At 42.8% G+C, this 12,349-nt stretch overlaps 1 protein-coding gene across 1 annotated transcript in view; it reads left to right on the forward strand.

Moving 5' to 3' along the window:
• Positions 1–12,349, forward strand: part of Hivep3 (HIVEP zinc finger 3) — a 425,141-nt gene that overhangs the window by 952 nt on the left and 411,840 nt on the right. The gene's annotated exons all lie outside the window — the stretch shown is intronic.

The following is a 12,349-nucleotide window of genomic DNA, read 5'->3' on the forward strand; positions in this document are numbered from 1 at the left end:
ATCTTCCCAGGAGGGTTGTATCCACATGGGTAGGCACCACTGGTTCTCCTTTCAGTCTGAAGACCTCTTGTTACCTGTAGTCTTACAGACCCGCCTAGGGACATCCTCTCAAAAAGGCTTAATTAGCACTTTCATCTGCCCATTAAGCAGTGGACCTTGAAATCCTTTGTAATCAGGCGCTGTTGTAGTGCCGAATCTTTAATAATACCTAATTCATTTTAATAGTGTTTCTATAATAACCTTTCTATTAGTATGCCAGCCTTGCAACACCAGGACTTTGTGTTAGAAGCAGCAATTTACTAGGAATATTGTCACAGCAAAAACTCTCTAACAGATTTGCAGCCCACGTTACTTAATTACTGCTAGGGGGCATAAGTTATTTTTCTTTTTAATATTTGGTGCAGTAGGTGTTACAGTGGTTTTGATCTCTGGGGTCTTTCTGAGGTTGTTTGTCCCAGTAGAAATGGTGTCAGCCACTATGAAACTTGATTTTTTTTTTTTTTTGGACAAAAGTCACGAAGTTCCGTGTTCCATACTGGTGTCTTTTTCGACAAGACTCTGAGCTAATAGCATTTGTCTTTGTTTTGCTGACCTATGTCAAAACAAAGATTAAAAAATATATTTAGAGGGATATATTAAATCTGCAATGATGTTTGTAGCATATTTTATTAGTAAAAAAACCAGCTGGTGCTGCTCTGAGTGCTTTACAGGTGTTTCATGTGATCCCCATGATTTCTCTACTAACACAGTTCAACTAGCACCCCACATTTCAGACAAGGGGGCTGAGGCCCAGCTGTTTAACTCAGGTCGGACAATGGAACAACAGATGCTAACATTGGTAGCCCGAGTTCGGGAGTTCAAGTCCTTAACGAGTGCATGGTCCTGCCTCTCCAGACTCCTCTTTCCACGGGTATTGATTTCTCCTGGCTGTTCATGCAGTGTTACATTCTGCACCACAGGGAGGAGGTGGGTGCTTCACAGGGTCATACAAGCACTGTGGTGGGAGCTCTTATGCCACTGTCCACTTTGCTACCGGAATTCTGTGATTTTGATGACAAAACATCATCTTCCTCCCTTTCATCTCTTCACCAATGGGATAGCAGTCAAGGAAGCAGATGAGCCAGTTATCTTTAATCCCGGGGGCTGGAGAGATGAGTTAGTGCACATAGAACTTAGTGTCCTCTTCCGTAGGCACAGCAGAAGGCCCAGTAGAAATGGTTAATATGTATGTGTATGAGAGACGAGAACTGGAAGGCTGTACAGTGGATGAGAGGCTTCACCTTGTTCAAGCCTGGTTAATCTTTAAAAATTACATTTATTTATTTATTTGTTTATTTATTTATTTATTGAGAGAGAGAGAGAGAGAGAGAGAGAGAGAGAGAGAGAGAACAAGATTCTCTCCTTCTACCATATGGCTCCTAGGCATTGAACACAGGCCATCAGGCTCAGTGGCAACTGCCTTAGGGCCATTGTGCTGGCCTACATTGCTACTTGTGTAATAACAACAGCAACCAGAAGAGGGGTAAAGGCAGAATAGAGGTAATTCTATAGAACTGGGATAACATAACATGTGTAGTACTGTGCAAGGGGCATCTGTGAGGAGCCCTTGGCATTGGCATCTTCTGCAGGAGCCAAATGTAGGCAGGACCTAAATTGCAGACCAGAATTATGGTATGTAAGCTTGGGCAGATGTGTTAAAAGTCATTTCAGGGGCTGGGGAGATGGCTTAGGGGGTGAAGTATTTGCTGTGCAAACAAGAAGACCTGAGTTCAGATGCCCAGCACTCACCCTAAAAACAGGATGTGTGGCATGAATGCTGGAGTGCAGAAAAGTGGATGCTTGGGCTTCCTGGCCAGGGTTGGGAGTATAGCTTAGTGACAGAGTGCTTGCCTAGCATGCATGAGGCACCAAGCTCAATTTCCAGTGCCATAAAAGAGGTAGATATAGCGTGATGTCTAGATCTATATCTCTATCTGACTATATCCAGTGATAGGATGGGAAATTGTGGTTTGTGCTCTTGAAAGACAATCTGTCATCTGTGTAAAAGAAAAGGGGATTCGAGGAGGGATGCTAATCCAGGGAGGCATTAGAAAGCCAAGGTTAGAATTCAGGCTGAGGTGATCTAGGCTGAGACAGGCGGTGGCATAGGATGGATCCAGGAAGAAATCGATCCCAGATGAGAAGCCATGCACATGGCAACTGCCTGCCATAACATCAGACAGTTGGCATCTCCTAGGAATACAAGAGGACAGAGGCTTTCCAGAGCTGCTGACGGAGTTGACAAGTAAGTCCAAGAAGCCATTTTGCCTGTGTATCCTCAAAGCTACATGATGGAATGAAGCTAATGAAAAGCCTCTACAGAAAATAGGTTTTCTTTCTTCACATGAAGGGAGGGTACCATTTAGCCTGAGTGGGAAACTCCCTCTGTGCAGTGAAGAAACCTTGGTATCCCCCGTGGGGGCTGCTGTCTCGGATGCTGGCTGGCTGTTGTACTTCTTGGCTTAGCCAAGTGTTGACTGGTTATGCTAGCCTCTGAAGTGTGGAGATGGCAGAGGGTAGGCCCTGAACCAGAGCAGTAGTCTCATTCCCTGTTTAATGATGGAGGAAGTAGGCGTGAAGAGTCGGGGGTGTAAAAGGCTATCATTTTGATGTTATTGCCCAGAGGAGTCAGGGTTTTAAAGTGGAACCATTAGAACACATTGGTGATTCTTTTTTTTTTTTCTTTCTGATTTGGTTGGAGAATGTTCTTGTGGACTCTGTCCTCCAGCGACCCTCTTAAACCTGTGCTGGAGAGATGGTGTACATTATGGGTGTGCAGAGAAAGCTGCCGGGGAGCTTGTCTTTCCAGCTGAAACTCAGATTGTGTGGTGCTCTGAGAGGCTGGGTGAGATGTTTGGATGACCACACTGACTGGAAAACAGGATAATGTGGGGGAAGCAAATGAGATTTGCACAGGAAACCACAAAGACAGAGAGGATACAGAAGGGAATGCTGAGTTCACTTTTCTCTTGGTACTTTACATATTTCTGGCTTAGAATGCAGCATTTCTTAAATCTTATTTATAAATTCATAGGTTGAAATATATTGTCTAATTATGTGGGAGCAAACTGTATAAATCTCCCTTTCTCTCCCCTGCTCCCACCCTCTCCTCTCTCTCCTTCCTCTCTCTCTCTCTCTGCTCAAAGACTTTGGTCTTTTTTTTTTTTTTTTTTTCCGAGACAGGGTTTCTCTGTGTAGTTTTGGTGCCTGTTCTGGATCTCACTCTGTAGAGCAGGCTGGCCTCAAACTCACAGAGATCCACCTGGTTCTGCCTCCCGAGTGCTGGGATTAAAGGTGTGCGCCACCACCACCCAGCTGGTCTTGCTTTTTTGCTCTCTGTTAGGCTGATGTTTCTCAACAACTTCTGATTCCCCGCCCCCTTCCCACCCACCCATTTGCCAATACCCAGAGACGTGGTTGGTTGTTACAGCTAGGGATGGTCTATAGGTTTCTTGGAAGTTAGTGGGTAGAGACCAGAGATGCTGCTCAACATTCTAGGACACACAGCATCATGTTTATTCCCACCACAAAGAACCACGCAGCCCAACATGTCATAGTCTTAAAGGTGGAGAACTTCATGATATGTGATTATGCAAATTCTCATCAGGAGCAGGTTGAGGTTAAGGGAAGAGGAAGGGGAAGAAAACAAAGTGTTCTTTTCTGTCCTTGGGATGTTACATCTGACATCCAGAAGGAGACCCAGCTAAGTGAGCTGCTGTCTGCCACCGGGGAGCTCTCTCAATAGCTTGATTGCTCAACTCAGTAGTTTGGAACAGGAAGTGGAGGCCCTTGTAGTGGCGAGAGGCTGGAAAGATGATTTGTGGAGGCAGACAGGTTTTTATGCTGAGAAGGGCAGCTGGGTCCTACCAGAATGATCTTTTAAAGTTCTAGGGAATTTTTCAAAAGTTGTCTTGTTGAAGACATTGAGTGTGGTGCTTAGAAGATCCAATCTCCACTCTGGCAGTGCATGATCTTCTAGAAGGCTATGGAGCTGAAGGCCTGTGCACTTTCCGGATTGTCTTGAGAAGACAGCCAACAGCATTATTTTGTTTTCAGGTTGTGTTTGTCCCCTCTTCACGTCCCTTTCACATTCCTTTTTAATTACAGAAAATGTGAAACATGTTTAGAAATTGAGAATAGTGTAAATCCTATCTATATACTGTCCATTTTAGTGACTGTCACTTTCTGGCTAATTGTGACCTCTATACCATCTCAGACTGCCCCCCCTCCCACTTTCCTGGTGTTGAGGATCAAACCATAGGCCTTACACATACTAGACAAGCTCTCCCATTAAGCCACATCCTTAGACTATTTACTGCCCACCTCTCCTTTAAACGTAGACACAGAGTAAAAAGCTGCTGGTCCTCTGCTTGGGCAGTCAAGGAGATAAGTAGTTTTAGATTCTTCAGTCTCCTCAGAGGAAAACCAATGATGGACTTGCCACAGTTAGAGGAGCCACCAGAGCCTGCCTGCAGTAGGTATAGGCTAGGTAAATTAGGCATGAGGGTGTGGGGTGGAGCTTAGCTCTTCTTGGTGCTTGAGTACAAGCTGTCAGAGACAGTTAGTTCATTTCTTTTGAAACCCCTGGCTAAAGAAGCTTACCTGGAATGCTCTCCTGGCAGAATCCCACCTAAGGATCTAGCCACAGAGGCGTGTGTTTCTGGAGACAGCATAGATATGGTCTCCTTCCTGTTTCACTCTAGGTATGCATGAGTGGAGAGTACTGAGTGTTCAGGATAGCTGAACAGCTCCTCTCTAGAGGCTTAAGCTAGAGAGGCAGGCACTTCATAGTCTGAGAGGACCTTTGTGGCAGTCACTCCATCCCTGCATCTGGCAGCAGAGGATGGCCTCCTTCTGCAGCCTCAGTAGCTTACTCCACACAGTGACAGCCAGCCCTGCAGTTTACTTTGCATCCAAGCTTGCTTTTCCCAGCAGCAATCCCTAACCTGCAGAGCCATTGGTTTAGGCCTTGGCATGCCTTTACTTGACCCAATGTTGTGTTGTAATCTACATGTATAAATGGCTTTAAGAGTTGAGAGAGTTCTTGAATAATCATTTAATTAATGTCTATGAATTTTAATTAGCACGGGTTTCTACATACCTTGACCTCCTAGACCAAGTTCATGAGCTATATTGGCATGGAGACCTGGGTCCCTGCAGAGCGGTGTTCCTCATTCTTACCCAGTTTACTGAATGCATTTACCCTCTCCTTATTCTACAGAGGGTCAGGTGGCATTAGCTTGCCATGAACACTCTGTGTAGTGTGGTTGTTAGCTTTTCATGTCTTTTTTGGGAGAAAGTGGCTTGTTGTGTGCTTAGTTTTTAGTGTCTAGTCTGTGCCAGGGTCACATGCCAACCTCATTACTTATACTGACTCTATCCTTTAGGTGTTTTCTAGGTGGGAATCAGCATTTCCATTTAATAGATGGGCAAACCAAGGAGGGTTTGAGAAGGCTCAGGGGGTAGCACTGGATGCTTTGACTATAAAGCCCAGATGATTCCCACTCTGCCCATCTCTTTGTCACAGCTCAAGTTGATGGGAGACTGACAGGTTGTTGGGGTAGATGGAGGCAAGTGCTATTAAGGGAGACTGAGAGTTATGGTTACTGAAGTAGTGAAGTCTTTACACCAAGACCCCTGGGAAACATTGATTTGAGTGTGGTGAATTACCTGTGTCCTATTTTAGAGCTGACTATATAGAACAGAGGTTGCATGAGGGTATCCCTGAGTCAGGTTCTATCTGCAGGTGTGTTTTATTTAGTTGATATAGTTTTTCTTAACTACAAAATTGGATTAGTTGTCATCACATAAAATGTGAAAGTGGGAGCCTTTGGCCTTTCTGGGAGCACCAGGCCTACAATCCTTTATAGCATCACTTAGTGGCTGCTGTCTTTGGGTGTAGAGAGGTCTCCCAAGTGGTGTTATTTTCCACCGGGCCCTTTTCACCTATTTAGACTACCTGCCAGGACTCTCAAGGTGTCTGAGAAGGGACACCCTGACGGAAGTGAGGCACTCTCTCAGCCAGGGGCAGTGATTTATTAGAGGCTTGTTTTGTACTTGAGTTGGAATGTAGACCTCAGAGATGGTGCCTGACCTCAGCAGCACTTGATCTTAGAGAGTCCAGGAAAGTTAGTTGTATTTGTTGAGGGAGAGAGTCCATCCTGACATGAAAAGCTTTGTCCCATTGTTTGCAACACTGAGAACTGAGGATCCGTATAGTTTGAGGAAGAAACCCTCTTGGGTATAATTTGGTTCAGAGAACAAAAGAGAGGCTGCATAAAGAGTGACAGAGACAAGCCACCATGTTTGTAGGAAGTACTATGTTTGTGGTAGAGGGGAAGAGGAGAGCCTTTGGGCTCTGAAGCAGCTCATTTGGAAGTGTCCTGGGCATTCATGTGCCAGGAGGGACCTCAACCTAATATCATGGTTGGGTGGGAGAACAATTCATTCAGTAATAATGAAGAAAATGAACAGGAGACTTATGTTTCTGACAGAGATAGGCTGGGCTGTTTGAATCAAAGCTCCAATGAAAAGATTAAAATGCTGCATGTACCATTAAAATAAATTAAAAAAAAAAAAGGTTTTGTCGAGAACACCAGCAAGCCGAGAAAAGCAGCTAGGCCGAAGCCTGTGGTAGAGTGGGGACCTAGGAAGTTGAGTGTGCATGAACACACTCATGTTACTTTTGCCCTCAGAACCATGTAGATCTGCATACAGACTTTGGTTTTGCCAGTTCTGAAGGATAATGAACTCAGGACATGGCTTGCCTAAGGTTGAGAGACTCACTCAGACACCAGCTGCATTTGAGTGGAACTCCTGAGGACAAAGGTGAACCAGGAGCTGAAACCATGTCGCCCCATTCCCTAGGGACAGATGAGAAGATTGCCTTGATAATGAGCAGAGCAATGGAGAGACAAGAAGGTGCCTTGGGGTCATTGGGCAGCTTTTCCACAGACTTCAAGGTGGTTTTAACTTCTCCAACTGGATAGAAGCCTAGATACCTGGAAGAATGAATGGTCAATGTCCTCTCAAGGAAAATAGCTTTTCTTCTTTTTCTTTTTCTTTTTTTTGAACTTTCTGAGGTTACTGAACTATATAATCAGAAGTAATAAGACATACAAAAATCCCATACATAATGAGAGGATTAAAAAAAAAACAACCGATAGGAACAAGCAGATCCACAGCTTCTTTATGTCTTATAAATATATAGAGAAAGAATAACTTGGACTTCCATTTTGCCTTCAGCAAATGGGGAGCAATTGAAAGTGTCTTGGAATCAATAAATGGGCCAATGCATTGAAAAGAGTTCTCTGAAGAAGAAATACAAATGGTCAAGAAATATTTTTTTTAAATGTTTTAACATCCATAGGCATCAGGTAAATGTAAATTAATAATACTTTGAATTTTCTTCTCACCCCAGTTAGAATGGTTGCCATCAAGCAAATGTGTCAGCAATGTTGGTGAGGATGTGGGAGAAAGAGGAACCCTTACTGTCTGTGAGAGTGTGAATCAATGGTTCTCAAACTGTGGGTCACAACCCCTCGGGAGGGTGTCAAATGATCTTTTCACAAGGGTCACCTAAGACCATTGGAAAACAGATATTTCTATTATGATTCATAACAGTAGCAAAATTACAGTTATGAAGTAGCAATGAAAATAATTTTATGGTTGGGTGTCACCACAACATGAGGAGCTGTATTAAAGAATTGCAGCATTATGAAGGTTGAGAACCTCTGCTGTTAATAATGTAGCCACTATGGAAACTTGTATGGAGGCTCTTTTAAAAAATCTGAAAATAAAACTACCATATGATCCAGCAATGCCATTCCTGGGATATACACAAAGGACTCTGTGTCCTACCATAGGATGCCTGCACGGCCATGTTTATTGCTGCTCTGTTCACAATAATAGAATTTGTATTTTACATACATGGAGACTACAACACAGTGGAATGATATCTGCAACTGAAATAGTTGACAAGGTAGAAATCAATGTGCAGAGAAGACACTTTCAAGAAAGACGGGAACATTTCCCACCATGGCACTGAAGGTAACCTTACTGAGCTGCAGACACAGATGCTAAAGGTTTTTAAGGAGCTAAATATGTGGGCTAGTGTTGATGAAGATGGACAATGAAGTGGAAAAAAGGCATTTTATATTTTACAGCCTAAACTCTGTAGGCTTGGAAATGAGTAAAAAATAGCAGGGAAGTGGCTTAGGACGCAGCAGGTTCTGAGAGGCCTGAATAGAAACAGGGACACAGGTGTCACCACAGAGGGATTTCTGGTTTACCCAGGAGATGGTGACAAAGAGGAAGCAGTTATGGACTGTTTGAAAATACTTTTTGTGTAGCATACACACGAGTACAGGGTCACACTTCCAAACGTCATTGGAAAACTGTCAGGGAAAGATTTGATGGGATGTTCAAGGAGGGTAACTTCATGGATAGGAGGAGAAAGAAGAAGAAAGCATTCCAGGTGAGGCACAAGGAGTAAGCATGGTTTGTAGGAGAGGGAGGTGTTAGGGATCCAGGCAGTATGACCAGAGTGAGAGGAGACAGATTAGTAGAATCTTTAAGGATAAATATGAAGGTCAGGAGAGATGGCTCCATGGTTAAGAGTGCATACTGCTATTTCAGAGGACCCAAGTTTGCCTCCCAGTACCCATAGTGGAGGTGGGGCCTACAGCTGCCTATAACTCCAGCTCCAGGGGGTCTTACACCCTCATTTAGTCTGCACAGGCATGCATTCATGTGCACAAGCCCCCACACATATACATATGCATATATTTAAAAATAAATAATTTTAGGAAGAATAAATACAAGCAGATATCTGGGAAAAATCTGGGAAAGAACAGTAGTGGTGTGAACATAAATGCCTGCCTAATTTTGAACACTATTTCCTCTGGTAAGGTAGCTAAACCCAGGTGGTGTTGGCTCAGGATTCTGCTGGGTGTTGGTGCGTTTCTGCCTATCAGGAACCATTGTTCTCCTGACTGAAGGACCCACCACTGTCATTTGGACCGAGGGTAAAGAACACACCACAGAAGAAACTGCATCCAGATGACATCATTTGGGTCACATCTGGTTTTTCTTTCATGTCATTTAGAAATAAAGAATCAAAAGTGATGCAAGAATAGACAGAAATATTGGGAGAACTGAGAATTCAAAGACTGATATAGACATGGGCATTCCATCTTTTTAGATGCTCTCCCAGGCTTTGCTCTGGATTTCTAACCAGCTTCTAAAATTGAGCCATCCCAAGAATTGCGTCTTGGTTATCTTATTCATCCCAAATGAATGTACCCAGTCTGTGCTGTGGACCAGCTCCTTAAACATGGCTCCTAAGTTTGTGTCTTTAATGTTCATTATTCTTCTGATATTCAGACCCATCAATTAGGCTGCCCAATAAGATTCCCACCAGGATGTCTAGGACGATCTGAAATGTATCATGTTCTCTACCAAACCCCCAGTTCTAAACCCCCACTATCTGAGACCTGTTTCTTTCATTTTCAAGATCTCAGGCTCATAAACACCACCACCATCTACCTCGCTGTTGAGGCCCCTGACCTGAGATTCAGCCTTGAATCTTTGCTCTCCTGTACCCTCACATTTAGACAATAGCCAATCTTGTTTCTGACCACTTCCCTTTACCATTCTCAGCACAACCCAAGCAGCACCAATGCTGGCTTGGACTATTTTATAGCTCCCTAACTGACCTCTACAAGTTCTCAAACAGTTGATTCTACATTTATGTTAAAGTAGCATTTAAAAACATGTATCAAGTCATGTCATTTTACTGTTCAAAATGAATGTGCTTGTTTTCTTAGAAAAACAACAGTCAGTGTTCTCCTAATATGTTTGGGATTACCTAAATTGCTCATGTAGTTTCAAGAATCCATACAATCTGACTCTGCCTGGATTCCAAGTTGTCTTCTATTCTCTTCTCTGCTTTGTACTGCCACACTGTCACTGCCTTTGCTCTTCCTAGAATGCGGGTCTGTCTCTGCCCAGGGGACTGTGAGCTTCCTCCTTCTGTCTTCTTGTGATTTATGTCACTCAAGTCTCTGACCAGATTAGACTTCCTCAAGTGGCCTTCTCAACTATTCTTTGCCCAGCCTCCCTTTCTTCTTCCACACTCTCCAGCCTGCCCTGCTTCATCCTTCAGAGCACTTGGCACTGCTGTGTTGATTCTCCTTACTAAACGGAATCTCCACGAAGCAGGAACACTGTCTTCTTTAACTCAGTACCACAGGAATATTGCTTGGATTGTAGTTTGAACCAATGCATTTTTTGAATAACTGAGATAATTATATAATTTTATAAGAGATTTATTATCCAATGAGTGGTTCCGAAGAAACTGGTTGGACTTATAGAAGATGTACCCTTAATTACAAGATGAGTTTGGGGCTGACACATTTGACAATTGACAATGTAGATGGAGTAAACTAATTTTTTAAAAAACCTATTATGCCAACACCAAAACATGAAGAAGTAGAAAGAATGACCAGCAATATTAAAGAATTGATTTCATTGTTAAAGATCTTCCCAGCAAACTTCAGATAGACAAACATGCAGACAGACGCAGGTGCTCTCCCGGTGAAGTCATCAGGCATTGGGAAAGTAGACTGAGTACTCTTGAGTACTCTTCCAGAGAGTCAAAGGAGAAGGGGCATTTCGCTGCCCCTTCTCTCAAACAAATGAACAAACCTCACTCCAAAATCTGGCAAGAACATTACAGTAAAAGGAAGTTGAAGGGGGTCAGTGAGTTGGCTCAGTGGTTAAGAATGCTTGCTGCTGAGTTCAGTTCTACACCAGGTATCTCACAGCTCTAGAGGGCCCCTCTTATGTTCTCTTCTGTACTCTTTTCAGGTACCTTTACACACACACACACACACACACACACACACACACACACACGCACGCACGCACGTACACACGCATGCACAATCTTTTTTAAGAAAAGAAGAAAATTGAAGATCAAATTTTCATGGGCCTATATTTACAAATCTTAAAATATAACCAAATGAATTCAGCAGTATATAAGTGGCCAGTAAACCATAACCAAGGGATGAGTTTTAGGAATTCAGGAGAATTTTAACACTTGAAAACAAATCAAGGTAATTTCCTCTAGTGATAGAATACAGTAGAAAAATACAATCGTCTTAGCAGACATAAAAAGATTTGATGAAATTCAATATTATTCATGATTTTGTCTGAACCAAGGAATCTTAATCTGATAATGGGTACCTAAAATAAGCATCCTGTCAATGGTGATAATTTGAATTATTGAAATTCTTCATTCTGAGATGTCTGATAGCTCCATTTCTATTGAACATTGCAATTGAAATCTTAGTCACTGTCCCAAGACCAGATAAGAAGTAAAGGTCCAGGGATTGGAAAACTCATTACAGAGACACAACGTGATTGTATACACAGAAAATATAAAATAATCTATATATAAATTATTGAAATTAATGCAAGTTTAGCAAAGTTGCTGGATTCAAGGTCAGTCATTTGTATTTTGCCAGTCTTAGTGGCACATGCTTATAGTCCCAGCTGCTCAAGGGGCTGGAGCAGGAAGGCCACTTGAGCTTGAGATTTTAAGGTCAGTCTGGGCAGCACAGTGAGACCCTTTCTTAAAAACAAAGTAAAACAATAATAGCAAGTAGCTAACTGTACAGGGGCTGCAGAGATGGCTCAGCAGTTAAGAGCACTGGCTGCTCTTCTAGAGGACCCAGGTTTAATTTTAAGCACCTGCATGGGACCCAGCACCCTTTCTGGCCTGTGCAGGCACTGCATGCATGTGGCATACAAACATACATGCAGGCAAAACATTTTAATTTATGTACACATAAAATAAAAAATCTTTAAAAGAACTAGCTCTACAGTCACATATAATAATGGCAAAAATAAAATGAAATTTAAAACACCATTTACTGGAGCCTACCCCCCCAATCAAATTAATGGCAACAAATGCAGTAAAGATGGGCAAGATCTCTATGCTGAAATTACTATTACTCTATAATGAGAGTAATATAAGAAATTTTGAGTAGACAGATATACCATGTTCATAGATTGAGTGATTGTAAAATCTGTATGCAAGAGAAGGCTGAGATGAAGATAATCATGGAGAGTAAGAAGAAAGCTGGGAGCACCATACTCCCAGGCGTTGGGGTTGATTATAAAGTATTATAGTGAGGCCAGCACAGTGCTCACGACTGGATAAACACACGCCCTGCTGAAGAGCATACAGCTGGTCCTTGCCTCTCTGTTGGGATGGATCTCTCTAACAAAACCCAGATTAGCAAGA

The sequence above is a fragment of the Onychomys torridus genome, chromosome 2, assembly GCF_903995425.1.
Source record: "Onychomys torridus chromosome 2, mOncTor1.1, whole genome shotgun sequence".
NCBI classification, from domain to species: domain Eukaryota; kingdom Metazoa; phylum Chordata; class Mammalia; order Rodentia; family Cricetidae; genus Onychomys; species Onychomys torridus.